The sequence below is a fragment of the Mesoplodon mirus genome (assembly GCF_964341445.2).
Source record: "Mesoplodon mirus genome assembly, chromosome: 11".
NCBI lineage: Eukaryota > Metazoa > Chordata > Mammalia > Artiodactyla > Ziphiidae > Mesoplodon > Mesoplodon mirus.
The window spans coordinates 49574841-49587310 of NC_138987.1; the positions used below are offsets into that span (position 1 = coordinate 49574841).

The 12470-nt window shown below is 39.1% G+C and overlaps 1 protein-coding gene across 4 annotated transcripts in view; it reads right to left on the minus strand.

Moving 5' to 3' along the window:
* The window catches only part of PRICKLE1 (prickle planar cell polarity protein 1), a 108448-nt gene that overhangs the window by 61516 nt on the left and 34462 nt on the right, over nucleotides 1-12470 (minus strand). Inside the window, exon 3 of one of the 4 annotated variants that reach the window (XM_082636756.1) lies at nucleotides 9041-9167. The exons of the other annotated variants lie outside the window; for them this stretch is intronic. The gene's annotated coding sequence lies outside the window, so the exon portion shown is untranslated. The remainder of the gene's footprint in view (nucleotides 1-9040; nucleotides 9168-12470) is intronic. 4 annotated transcript variants of the gene reach the window in all.

Below are 12470 nucleotides of genomic sequence, written 5' to 3' on the forward strand. Positions count from 1 at the left end.
AAAAATGTCATGAAGAGCATAGGGGTAAGACAGGAATAAAGACACAGACCTACTAGAGAATGGACTTGAGGATATGGGGAGGGGGAAGGGTAGGCTGTGACGAAGTGGGGGAGCGGCATGGACATATGTACACTACCAAACGTAAGGTAGATAGCTAGTGGGAGGCAGCCGCATAGCGCAGGGAGATCAGCTCGGTGCTTTGGTGGTTTGTGACCGCCTGGAGGGGTGGGATGGGGAGGGTGGGAGGGAGACGCAAAAGGGAGGGGATATGGAAACATATGTATATGTATAACTGATTAAATTTGTTATAAAGCAAAAAAAAAAAAAAAAAGAATGGATGTGTCAGATTTACACCTTCTGCTCTGTGGCACTACACACGGAAACACTTATAAAATTACACTAAAAATGGCAGGTTCTTTTTTTAATTAGGAAAAATTTCTAGTCCTTCAAAACTAGATATTTTGCTCTGATTTTATTTGTAATCAAAATATTTCTCTGGAAGCATTTTCTGTAGCTTAATTACTCAATTAAACATGTTCCTATGTGACTTGTACGTCGCCACTGCATGATAATCCTGCAGATGGCAAAGATTTAATATGGAATTAAACTAAGCTATTAGTTATATACACAAGTTAAAATAAATCTAAATGAATGACCTCTAAAAAAAAGTTTCTCATACTTGTCTACTTACCTGGGAGATACAAGAGTCAAGCTAGAAACAGAGTACGAATGAAGTGCTTGTACTTTGCTACTTGTTTTTATGAAATAAAATACTAGCCTTTTATTTAAAATGCCACCATAGGATAAAAATGTGATGCTTACAGAAGTCAGGTCATCTCAGATCTACTGCTGCTATACCCGATCGAAAATTTAAAACTATCCCAAGCTAGTACGACATGGTGTACTTTCATGTACGTTGAACTGAGAGGCAGACAGCGAAGTCTGTAAAAGATGATTTTCACTGAAGACTCATGTTAAAGTGAATAAATGGAGAAACTTTTTTTTGCAATCAGATGGCAAAGATGGGAAACATTCACTGCAAGTTAGGAATAAAAGAGTTATGTAAATATTTTTATCTTGCATGGTTATCTCCTCTGGAGGGAAGACAAAGCAACTAAATAATAATCCAAAATGTATAGATAGTAGAGTCTTACATAACATTATCTTCGGGGACTAAAAATTCTTTTTTGGTAGTTCTGAATACCATTCCATTGAAAGTCAGTCTTCTCTTCTCCCCTCACTCATAAGGGGAAAAATCCAGCTTGGAGTTTCTGTTCATGGAGGTAGGGTTTGGATCAAATTCATTAGATCCAAAGTTAGGAAAAAGGAAGAATTTGTCAAGTTGGATTAAACTATGGATGTTCATTTCTGCTTCTTCCATTGGTAGACAATGTAATTCATTATTTTAAATGAAACACTGACAGAGAACCTGAAACTCTTTCTTTTATACTTTAGAAATGCCATGAATCATTCCCCCTAAATTATATTGAAGTCCCTGTTTAGTGACTTGCTAGCTTCCCTAGTCAAACATAAGCTCTCTTTTTGAATCGGCATTGTCTTTACTACTCCCCTGGGGAAACGAAAGAGAGTTCAGCAACTCCTGAAGGTTCCTGTCTTTTTCTCTAAGAGTCCCTGAGACACTAGAGAAAAGTACAAAAGGCAAAAACCCTAAATAAGCAAGGAAGGTTTCACAGAGGATCTACTGGCCAAGTGACACAAAAAATTAAGTGTATTTTGTCCAGTTAATATTACAAGAAAAGCACAACCTTGTTAATCGAACATATGCCTTATCGCTAAACATCCTAAGGTTTTGTTTTTAATGTACAATAAATAGTGTAAAACAGTGGTACCTTTCCACCAATGATAGATCAAATGCTCTGGATCTCTGATAAATGATCTTTTAGGCTCACAACCCCTTTCCCCTTCACATCATGTAGTTTTACAAAGATAAATCAGAAAGGTTTAAAAAACTATATATTGTTAACCTTTTCCATTTCATGATTGTCTACAAGCAACAACTGAGAAAGCGTATGTGTTTTAATTCAGGAGGAAGAATAATGCTGAGTCCAACTCTTAACCCCTTATGATTCACATAAAACATGAAAATTCAGAGCCAACTTTACAGACAACTTAGAGCTAATTTTGATTTATTTGAATATAGTTGACATAATATTTTTGATTCAATGTAAAATGAGCAACGGTTAATAATCAGAAGCATATCTTTCTCTACGAGGATGATAACATAATGAGAAACGAAAGCATTATTTTTTTCTTCTTCATTTATTTATAACATATTTCTCATTTAAAAATTTATGTTCTCGGGCTTCCCTGTTAGCACTGTGGTTAAGAATCTGCCTGCCAATGTGGGGGACGCAGGTTCGAGCCCTGGTCCGGGAAGATCCCACATGCCGTGGAGCAACTAAGCCCGTGCGCCACAACTACTGAACCTGCGCTCTAGAGCCTTCGAGCCACAGCTACTGAAGGCTGCGTGGCTAGAGCCTGTGCTCCGCAACAAGAGAAGCCACCGCTCACCACAACTAGAGGAAGCCTGTGCGCAGCAATGAAGACCCAAGCAGCCAAAAAACAAAAAGAATTTCCATTCTCCCAGCATTTCTACTTCTAGCAGTAAATCCTAAGGAAGTAATCAGAGATGTGCAAAAAGATTTATGTACAGGGTGTTCCAAGAGTAAATTTTAATACTGAAAAATAAGAAGTACCTTGAAGATTCAACATTATGGGACTGATTAAGAATTAGTTAAATAATTATATTCAAGTGGTATAAAATTGTGCAGCTATAAAAATGATGCTATAGAACCAGTGCTGTCCAACAGAAATAGAGTGTGAATGATATTTGTAACTTTAAATTTTCCAGTAGGTGCATGAAAAAAAGTTTTAAAAAAGTGAAATTAGTTTTATTACTATATCTTATTTAACCCAATATTTCAACAGGTAATCAACGTAAAAATTAATAATGAGGCATTTTCCCTTTTTTCGTACTTCCTCTGGAATTTGATGTGTTTTTTTGTAGTTACAGCACACCTAATTCTAACTAGCCACAATTCTAGTGCTCAACAGCCCATGCTGCTGTGGTGACAGTATTGAACAGCGCAGTTACAGACAATATTTAGATCTAGAAAGTAGTTAATAATGTATGAAAATTTTAAAACAGATTATATGACATACCTATAGTATGATTCTAATCATATGCTTTAAAAATTCATGAACAGGAGAAAAAAGCATAGGAGGGTATATGCCGAAATGCTCACAGTATTATTCTAGGAAGCAGGATTATAGTTATTTTCTTGTTTTCTTTTTTCTCTTCTGTATTTTCTAAATGCTTGAAAATAAACCTGTATTATTTTGAATTTAAGAAATGATTCTGTTAACATGCTCCAATCAGCACTGATTAGATTTATGATGACCTTAGACATTCAACTCTTTCTAAGAATTTGATCCCTGAAAAGTAACTGTATTTATTTTGTATTTCATACTAGTGAATACAAATTTCATTGTCCTTAGAGAATAATTCACCACTATGTACAAGATTTATATTTTGAGCATGAGCCCTAACATTTGGCCCTTAAATGTAGTATATTTACAGTATAAGAACTGTGAGTAAATTATTTCATTGCCTGTTAAATAACCATTTTAAGTCTAGACAAAAATCATAAATAGCCATTATTTATAAAGTTTCCATTCAAGGTACTCGGGAAATTGTATCATAAATAGGCAATGTGAACAACACCTCCTCATACTCCCAAACCACACAAAAAAAAGAGAGAGAAAATATATAAAATTGGCAAAGATGCTAAATACTGACAAAATCCACTTTGAAAAAGTGAGACTAAACTAAAATGACTGTTGCATGCTCTGCATCCACCTTCAAGCAGCAGAGCGCTTACTCTGACGACTCTCTTCATCACTGTAACCCACCCTCCCAAACCCCACACAAAAGGCTCTTAAGACAAACGAGCTTATATTTCCTCTTCAACCATCTCTTCTCAATATTCCCCATCACGAGCTCTGCACTGTCTAGCTCTCTGGCAGTCCTCACTTTATCCTCAACAAAATTCCTGTGACCCTTAAGGAGGTCCAGAAAATGTTTGACATTAATATATTTTAATGATAAATATTTACTGAGCTCCTATTTACTGCATTAAAGTGGGGCTTATATCAGCTAGGAGAAATACACAAAAACATAAAAATACAAAAATAATTTTAAATGGTGGTAAGGAAAATAACGGAAAAGAAGAGAGTGCTATGGAAGAAGATAATAGACTGGGGCTTGGGGCAGGAGCAGGGTGGTGGTCAGGAAAGCCCTCTCCAATGACAAAGAACAAACCCATTGATGCTGAGGCCTGATGGATGAGAGGGAAAAAGCGGGAAGAAGTGCCTTCCTGAAGATGTGCATGTCCCAGCCCCGGGTGGATGGGAGCCCAGGTAAATTCAGGAATCTACGGCTGGCTGGGTTAGGGTTAGGGAGTGGAAGAAGGCTGGAGCCACTGCAGCCCGTGGGAGTCTAGTAGAGGGGCCAGTGTGTAAGCATGGTCATTACTAGTATTAATAACGACAGCAATAGATAAAATATAAGCATTTTTGACAAGCTAGGCACATGCTAAGAGCTTTACACACAATCATGGACTAATTCCTCACAGCAGCCCTTTGAGATGGGGATGATGAGGCACCTGTGAGGTTAGAACCTTGTCTGAGGTGACATGACTTGTAGAGGGCAGGGCAGGGGTCTGCTGACACAGCATCCTCTTGGATGAACTGCCTCTCCTTCCAAGTTTTGCACCCTGGTCCACTGTCACCAGAGTTATGGGCAAAGGCAGAGTGTTTTGAAAGAGGAGACTGGAAAAAAACAAAGAAACTGAGATTTCTGTTCCTAGAAGGAGAAACCTATCTTATGGACACGAAAGACCAAATTCACTCAAGTCTAAACCACAGAGGAAGGACAAAGAAAAATATGTGTAGCACACTATAGTAGATACCTGCAGGTTTTGTCTTCCTGACACATTATGTTCATTTTCTTCTAGTAAAAACTATTTTCTTTGGGCAGCCCTCCCTCCCCCACTCTCAGTCTACAGTGGTTTGGGTAGGGCAGACCCTACCCCTGGCTTTAGGGCTGAGCACATGACTCTTCACACCTAGGCAACTGGAACATTTCATTCCCTAGAGTTACTGGCTGCTTGAGGTGTGCCAGACTCCGCGCTGGGTGCAGGAATATGTTGATGAACAAGACACAGTCCCTTTCCCCCTTGGAGTTCATAGCTACTCCAGAGGGGAAAGGAAGAAAGCACAGGTGAGCGTACCTACATCATAATTTACCTACAAACTGAACACAGTGCAGTAAAAACAGCACCTGATTAAAAAGAAAGTCTTGGTTCTCTGGTCTAGACATAAACATCATCCACTGAGCTCTATAATGAAAGACTCGAAAGTGCAGAGGCCAAAAGACAGGGAGACCTGGAAGATGAGAGACCAGCCCTGGTAGCAGCAACAGCTATGGGCAGAAAGGCTTAGTTAGAACCAGAACTTCAGGAATCTATGTGGACTCCGGTCTGTTTCCAGAAATAAAGTTGCTCAAGAAAGAAATCAATCTAGGAACTGAGAACAGAATGTCAGGGGGGACCCCACAAAGAGCCACAGTGAAAAATGCCTCCAGCTGCTACAAAAGGACATGAACCCTGCAAGACTTTTCTGGCCTTTACCACCATAGCTCTCAGTAGCTCATCTCTCCTCCTGACCAACTACTGGATTTCCCTGAGCAATTCTACATCGGGCTCCCTCCTCAGTAAGGCGGGACATGAACTGCCCTGCCAAACGCAGGATCCAGGGCCCCGGAACTTACCAAGAGCACCTGGCTCCTGGGTTCCTACATTCCTATGTGTCCAGCCTTCAAATGGGGCCTCTTCCCAACTCGCTGTGCAGATGTGTAGGTTTTTCACCCTACTTGCTATGAAGACTCATTAAGTTTCATGCCCAAATCACAGATTTAATTCATAGTTAGTGGAGGTGAATGCTCTTAAATTAACTGTTTGGAAAAACTACATGTAGTCCACCTAAAGAGTTATTTTAGTTCTTCTCCATTCTTATATTTACAAGATCTCAACATAAAGATCCCATTTGGGTGTTGCTAAATTAAAACGCCTCACTCAACACAAATACGCCTCCTGAATTATCTGTTTTGTGTTAACTGGGACCTGAGGGGAGACTATTCTTGAATAAATGCACCAAGGAACAAAAACCAAAACCCAGTAATAATGGATCAAGTCAAACGGACTTAAATACCAACTCTGATGATTTGAGCAGTCATTTAACCATCACATTGATTCACTTATGCAACAAATTTACAGTAAGTGTTTACTGTGTATCAGACAGTGATCTAGGCTTTGGGGATAAAGCGGGAACAAGACATTTTCTGAATATTTTGTATGTACTGAGTACCAAACTATGCTCTCCTCCCTCGTGGAGATAAATCCATCTTTCCCTCTTACTTTATTTACTCTTCCCAGGATATACTCTTACGAATGGCATGTCCATGTCAAGACTCAGTTGTTCAAAGAAGCGTTCTTTCAACAAAAGCAGTGTTGTAACAGTAATACTAAAAAAAAAAAAAAGAAAAAACCCAAAACAAACACAAAAAACCTTTAAGATCATCTAATTCAACCCATCATCTACAGATGACAAACCTGAGGCAAAGTAAGTTAAGGGTACTTCCCCAAGGTGGTCCATATCATTAGTGCTGAAACAAGTATTAAATCTCTTGGTTTTTCATCCAGTGCTTTCTTCTCCTGCACGGTCCAATACGGTAGCCACTAGCCCCATGTGGCTATTTAAGTTTAAATTTAGAATGAAAAATTCAGTTCCTCAGCTGCACTACCTCCATTTCAAGTGCTCAACAGCCACATAAGCTAGTGGCTCTTGTATTGGGCAGCAAACAAAAGAGACTATTTCCATCATTGCAGAAAGTTCATTGGACAGTGCTGTGGGGTCTAAAACACACTGCTTGCGTTAGTCCAGCTCAGCACTTCTCAAACTTTAATAGGCAGAGTACTCAATCTGTGGGGATCATGTACAAATGCTGATGCAGTATAGGTCGGGATGGGGCCTGACATTATACAATCCTCATAAGCTTCCGTCCACAGAACTGCCCTGGGTCTGAGGACCACACTTGGGAGTGTGGAGTGTCAAGGTTCTGGTTCAATGCTGCAGTTAATATTGCAAGAGTTAGTGTCCTAACACTTTAATGTGTATGACGTTTTTGTCTGCCCCATGAGATTTTAAGCTGCTTAAGACAGAGCACCACATCTTATACTTCCCATCCCTCATCATGACTGCACAGCGTAGGGATAGACCAGGGGTAAGTTTTCCTATCTATAAGTGCATTATATTTGGTGCAAGTTACTGCAATGCTACACATAAACGCATACACATAAACAGTTTCTTTCCTTTTTTTTTTTTTTGGCCACACCACACGCCTTGTGGGATCTTAGTTCCCTGACCAGGGACTGAACCCAGGCCCTCAACAGTGAGAGCACGGAGTCCAAGCCACTGGGCCGCTAGGAAATTCCCTCTTTTTCTTTTTAAAAGACACCAGGTCTTTGATCTAACCATTCATTGCCTTTGATTTCCCAAAAGTGAGACACTGGTAGCTGTACTATGTCAACTTCAAGAAAACACATAGGAATTAATTGTATTTAATGGCTTTAAAATGAATTGTGAATTTTACTAAAGCATATGTATTTAAAATAATTTTTAAATAGTTGAGAAAAAACATATAAGGTATATTTGAATGGATGCTAAACAGTTTCCTGAAAGTATAATTGAATATCCAACTTCTCTCTAAAATTAGAAAATGATTAAAATATTTACAAAAATAATACAATCAGAAAGTTTATCTGTGTCTTTAAATTACTGTGGCCTTATTTCCTAGCCTGGAAGCACACAGCACCCTTTCTTAATGGGACAGCTGACAGCTGTCCTGGTGTGAGCAGGCACTTCTATAATTCTTATCATAGTTTTCCATCAGCAATTTCCATTTTCCTAGAAATTTCAGTGATTACTATATGTAGTCAGTTATTAATTAAGAACTTTGCATTAGGTTTAAGAGTTCAATCACTTTTGTATCTAAAAGTCACATATTTATGCATTAAGCTTTCAAAGAAATGAGTCCTTTGTGTCTTTCTAAATATATTCCTTATAAAGCAACAAGAAAAAAAAAAGTTTTATTAATGCACAAGACTGAAAGAAATGTTAAGTATGCTAGAGTTCTGGTTTTGATTTTGGACTTCAGAGAAAGTAAGAGAAGCAGTGGAACAAAAGAGCCCTTTAATTACAATCCAATGTCCTAGAGAAGACTATCTGATATCTATTCCAGTTGGCATTCGAGCCGGTGTAAGAAACTCAACTGCGATGAGTACAACACAAAATCATCCCACCTCGTCAAGATAATCAGGAATTACACTGTGAGTATGTCATGAACCTCCCTAGTTTTGTTTAAGACCTTCTTGGACACATTAAAAGATGGAAATGTTTCAGGAGTTAAATCAATAAATTTATTTATGCTACACAACCTAAACCAATAAAAGTTTGTGCTAAGATTCCTCAAACTCCCACTTCATTTTGGGGAGGGTAACTAAATGAGCATTTTTTCTCCTAGGAGGAGAGTAGACTGCTCCCTGGCAGGAAGATGGCAACAGTATGATGGTTGACGGTTTGAGTCTGGAGTTACGGGCTGCATACAAATTCTCCACTCAGCCTCCTCATCATGTCAGCCTTAGGAAAATTAGCTATCTCTTTAAGACTCAGTTTCTTCATCTGTAAAATGGGAATGAGAATAGTACTGCTGGGAGCATTTAATGCAATACTGATCATATGGCACTTGACACAGTAAATAAGCATGTAGCACACAGGTGCGGGGCAGGGGGGTGGACCAGGTGCGGGGCAGGGGGGCGGCCTGGAGCGAGGAAGAGAAACAGGCTTGACACTGCACATGTGCATAGCACTGTCCCATCTACAAGGTCATAACAGAACTCACTTGACCATGGTCCTCATGAGGTTGGTACAGTTATTTTATCTTGTCAAGAAATGAAGGTCTGAGGGGAAGATGGCATGCCCAAGAAAACCAGCAACGTGGCAGAGGTAGGAACTCCATCCATGTCATTCTGTGGGCAGAGGGCGAGAAAAGCGTTGTGGGGAGGGAAGCACTGAGAACTCGGCTGTGGCAACACTAGATTTCACCAAGATGTGGTTCTTGTGGCCTTTGGTTTTATTTTCTACACTGTCAAAGCAAGTAAGTTTCTAAAACTAGGGTTTTTATATAATTTTCATAATATGATCAAATATTTAATCTCTATTCAAAATTTTCAATTTGTTTTTAAATTTTTTTTTTGGCTGCGCCACTTGGCTTGCGGGATCTTAGTTCCCAGATCAGGGGTTGAACCTGGGCCCTCAGCAGTAACAGTGCAGAGTCCGAACCACTGGACCACCAGGGAATTCCCTAAAATGTTTTAATAGCAGCTTTTTCCTCACCTAACCAGGATCCGAACAAAGTGGTACACTGCGTTTGGTCACTAGGTCTCTTTAGACCTTTTAGACTAGAATAGTGTCCCCATCATTTCTTTAAATCACACTGGCTTTTTGAAGCATCACAACTGTTGTCTTCTAGAAGGGCCTCATTCTGGATTTGATTGTTTCCTTATATCGTCTTTTAACATATTCTGCTAGCCCCTCTATTTCCTGTAACCTGTGTCAGGTTTGACTGGATTCTTGGAAAGAAGATTTCACTGGTGGTGGTATGTTTCACATTGTTTCACACTGCTCACCTTGCTTCCTATTGTTTCACATCAAGAAACACATAAGATTGCCCCACTGTTACTGAATTTCAGAGTGATCACCCAGTTTAGTTGGTGAGCACCATATTTCTCCATTTTAAAAGTAGGTTTTTGGGCTTCCCCGGTGGTGCAGTGGTTGAGAGTCCACCTGCCTATGCAGGGGATGCGGGTTCGTGCCTGGTCTGGGAGGATCCCGCGTGCCGTGGAGTGGCTGGGCCCGTGAGCCATGGCCGCTGGGCCTGCGTGTCTGGAGCCTGTGCTCCGCAGTGGGAGAGGTCACAACAGTGAGAGGCCCGCGTACCGCAAAAAAAAAAAAAAAAAGTGGGTTTTGTTTTGTTTTTGTCAATCGTTAGTATACGTAATTTTCTTGGTACTATGTAGATATGCTATTCCTCAACAATTTCTCAATTTTTGTAGCTATTTTTTTATGTTATGTTTGTAAATCTATCATGTTTTACCAATTAAAATCCTCCTGCAACATTCATTATTTGGGTTGGGAATCTGGTGAGCCAAATCTGCCCTACTCCCACCTCCCAGTGTTACATTCATGGACCCAACCGCAGGTTCAGGCCTTTTCCTCCACCTGCCAAGTAAAGATGGTGGGCCTTACCTTTTGCAGGACAGGGGAGTTCCATCAGGATATGGACAGAATTCAATCTCTACCCAAAACTCTAAGAACAATGCTAACCATCTGGTAAAATTAGTTATGCTTTTGAAAATGTCTATTTTATCAAAGATTTATATACACACACAGACACACATACGCTTTTTAAAAGCAAAGCAATGCTAAAAGGCTCACAACAGACACAGTAGTTATTTGGCCACCCTTGGCCAACAGAGTCAACCACTTTTAACTCTTGTAGTTATTTCTTCCACTACTTACCTCCATATTTCTAAATAATATGTAGAACTATTATACTTAATTTAAAAATTTTAGTCATTACCTCTGACTTCCTCTTATAGTAGATGAGGATTAGCTGCTTTTCCTATTACTGGCTTTGGAGGAGAAGTGAACGTGAACTCCTAAGGTGACCACACTGAATTTTGACAACCACTAGCACATGGTTAGTGGGCCTTAAAAATACTGCTGAATGTCATTGGATGAATGATATAGATATCCAAATGCATAAAGCCAGGATGCATTCTGCAGTTTCTCATAGCAAGTATGCACTGAGCAGAATGTAGGAGAAATACCTAATCTTCCCAAATCACATACATTAAGTTGGCTATTTGTATTTTGTTTTAGTATGTTCTTAGAAAACATTAAAATTCAACACATTAAAATATTTTTAAAAGAGGAATGTCATGAAACTAATTTAAAGGACTCAGTAAAAACATCTCTGTAGCCCAAAGATTTTTTTTCAAGTAAATTCTTAATTGGCAGTAGAGAAAGAAATCTCTACTTTCTTACTTTAGATGTGAGAAAGTAGTCTTTTCTAAACAATGATGAGCAAACATGCTTGAAAATATATGGGAGACCTTCCCTGGAGTCATGCAGGCTCAGAATTCAGCCCTTTGCCTCACAGAATTTCAAAGTTTGATGCTAAGCCAAAAATAAAAAGTATAAGTTATGAATACTCTGAAAAGACTCCCACCTCATTAATATGTCTGAAAACACATTGCTTAAGGGTAAAGTTAATTAAATCACAGTACACATAAATTTGAAATGGACGGATAATCAATCACAGACAAAATTATGTTATACAAAGACAAAATAGGTATAGTGGACATTAATAAAAGTTAAATGAAAACAGATTCATACAATGGAAGGAATTTTTCACCTGACTTGCCGCTGCCTCTTTGTATTATCCAGCTCTCGGGACTATCTGAGGCAAATTGATGAAAGAATTAAATATTCTTCTTTACTTGGAACCCTTTAAAGTGGCAAATCTTCCATTTAGTACTTGAGAATTTCTCAAGCTGACTTCAACCAGCATCAAATTTTCTAACAAGGCACTAAAACTCTTAAATGTACTGGCTGAATCATGTAGCTTTGTGAATTTTCCAAGAAGTCTCTCTCTGTGTTTTGTTGTTGTGTGTCTTTGGGCCTTTCACTTTCATTGCATTTCAACTATTTTGCAAGAAGAGAAAAGAAAGAAAGAAATTGAAACCAGCCATTTTGATTACTTGTTAACAGTTCTGACAAAATAGACCCTGAGTTTTGTTTTTTGTTTTTGTTTTCTGTAATTAGCTGCAGGCTCCAAGTATTCACGTATTATTACTAACAGGAGCAATCTGGAGCAGATTTGAAATTATTTTCTGTAGCTGGAATAATTTCTACCCCCTGTAATATTATTTCCCTTATATGTCTAGCTTTGATAACACTGAATCTCAGAATGGGGAGGCTCTTAGAATGAGCTACTTTCAAACCTCCACCTGAGGCATCTTCCTAGCAAGTGCTGATAATAGGAAGTGGTGTATGGTGGTCAAAAGAGCAAGGGATTGGGAGCCAGATAGTTTTAACTATTTCTAACAGAGGCTAACAGATACCCAGGAAGTACTTGGCAGTTATGTAATGTAATAGACACACAAGAGCCAGCAGCACAATGCAATAGACAAAACCCCAGGATGTGGAGGTGGAGCTTTGTAGACACCTGTGTGCCTCAGGGTAGGTTACTTCTCTTCTCTGAGGCC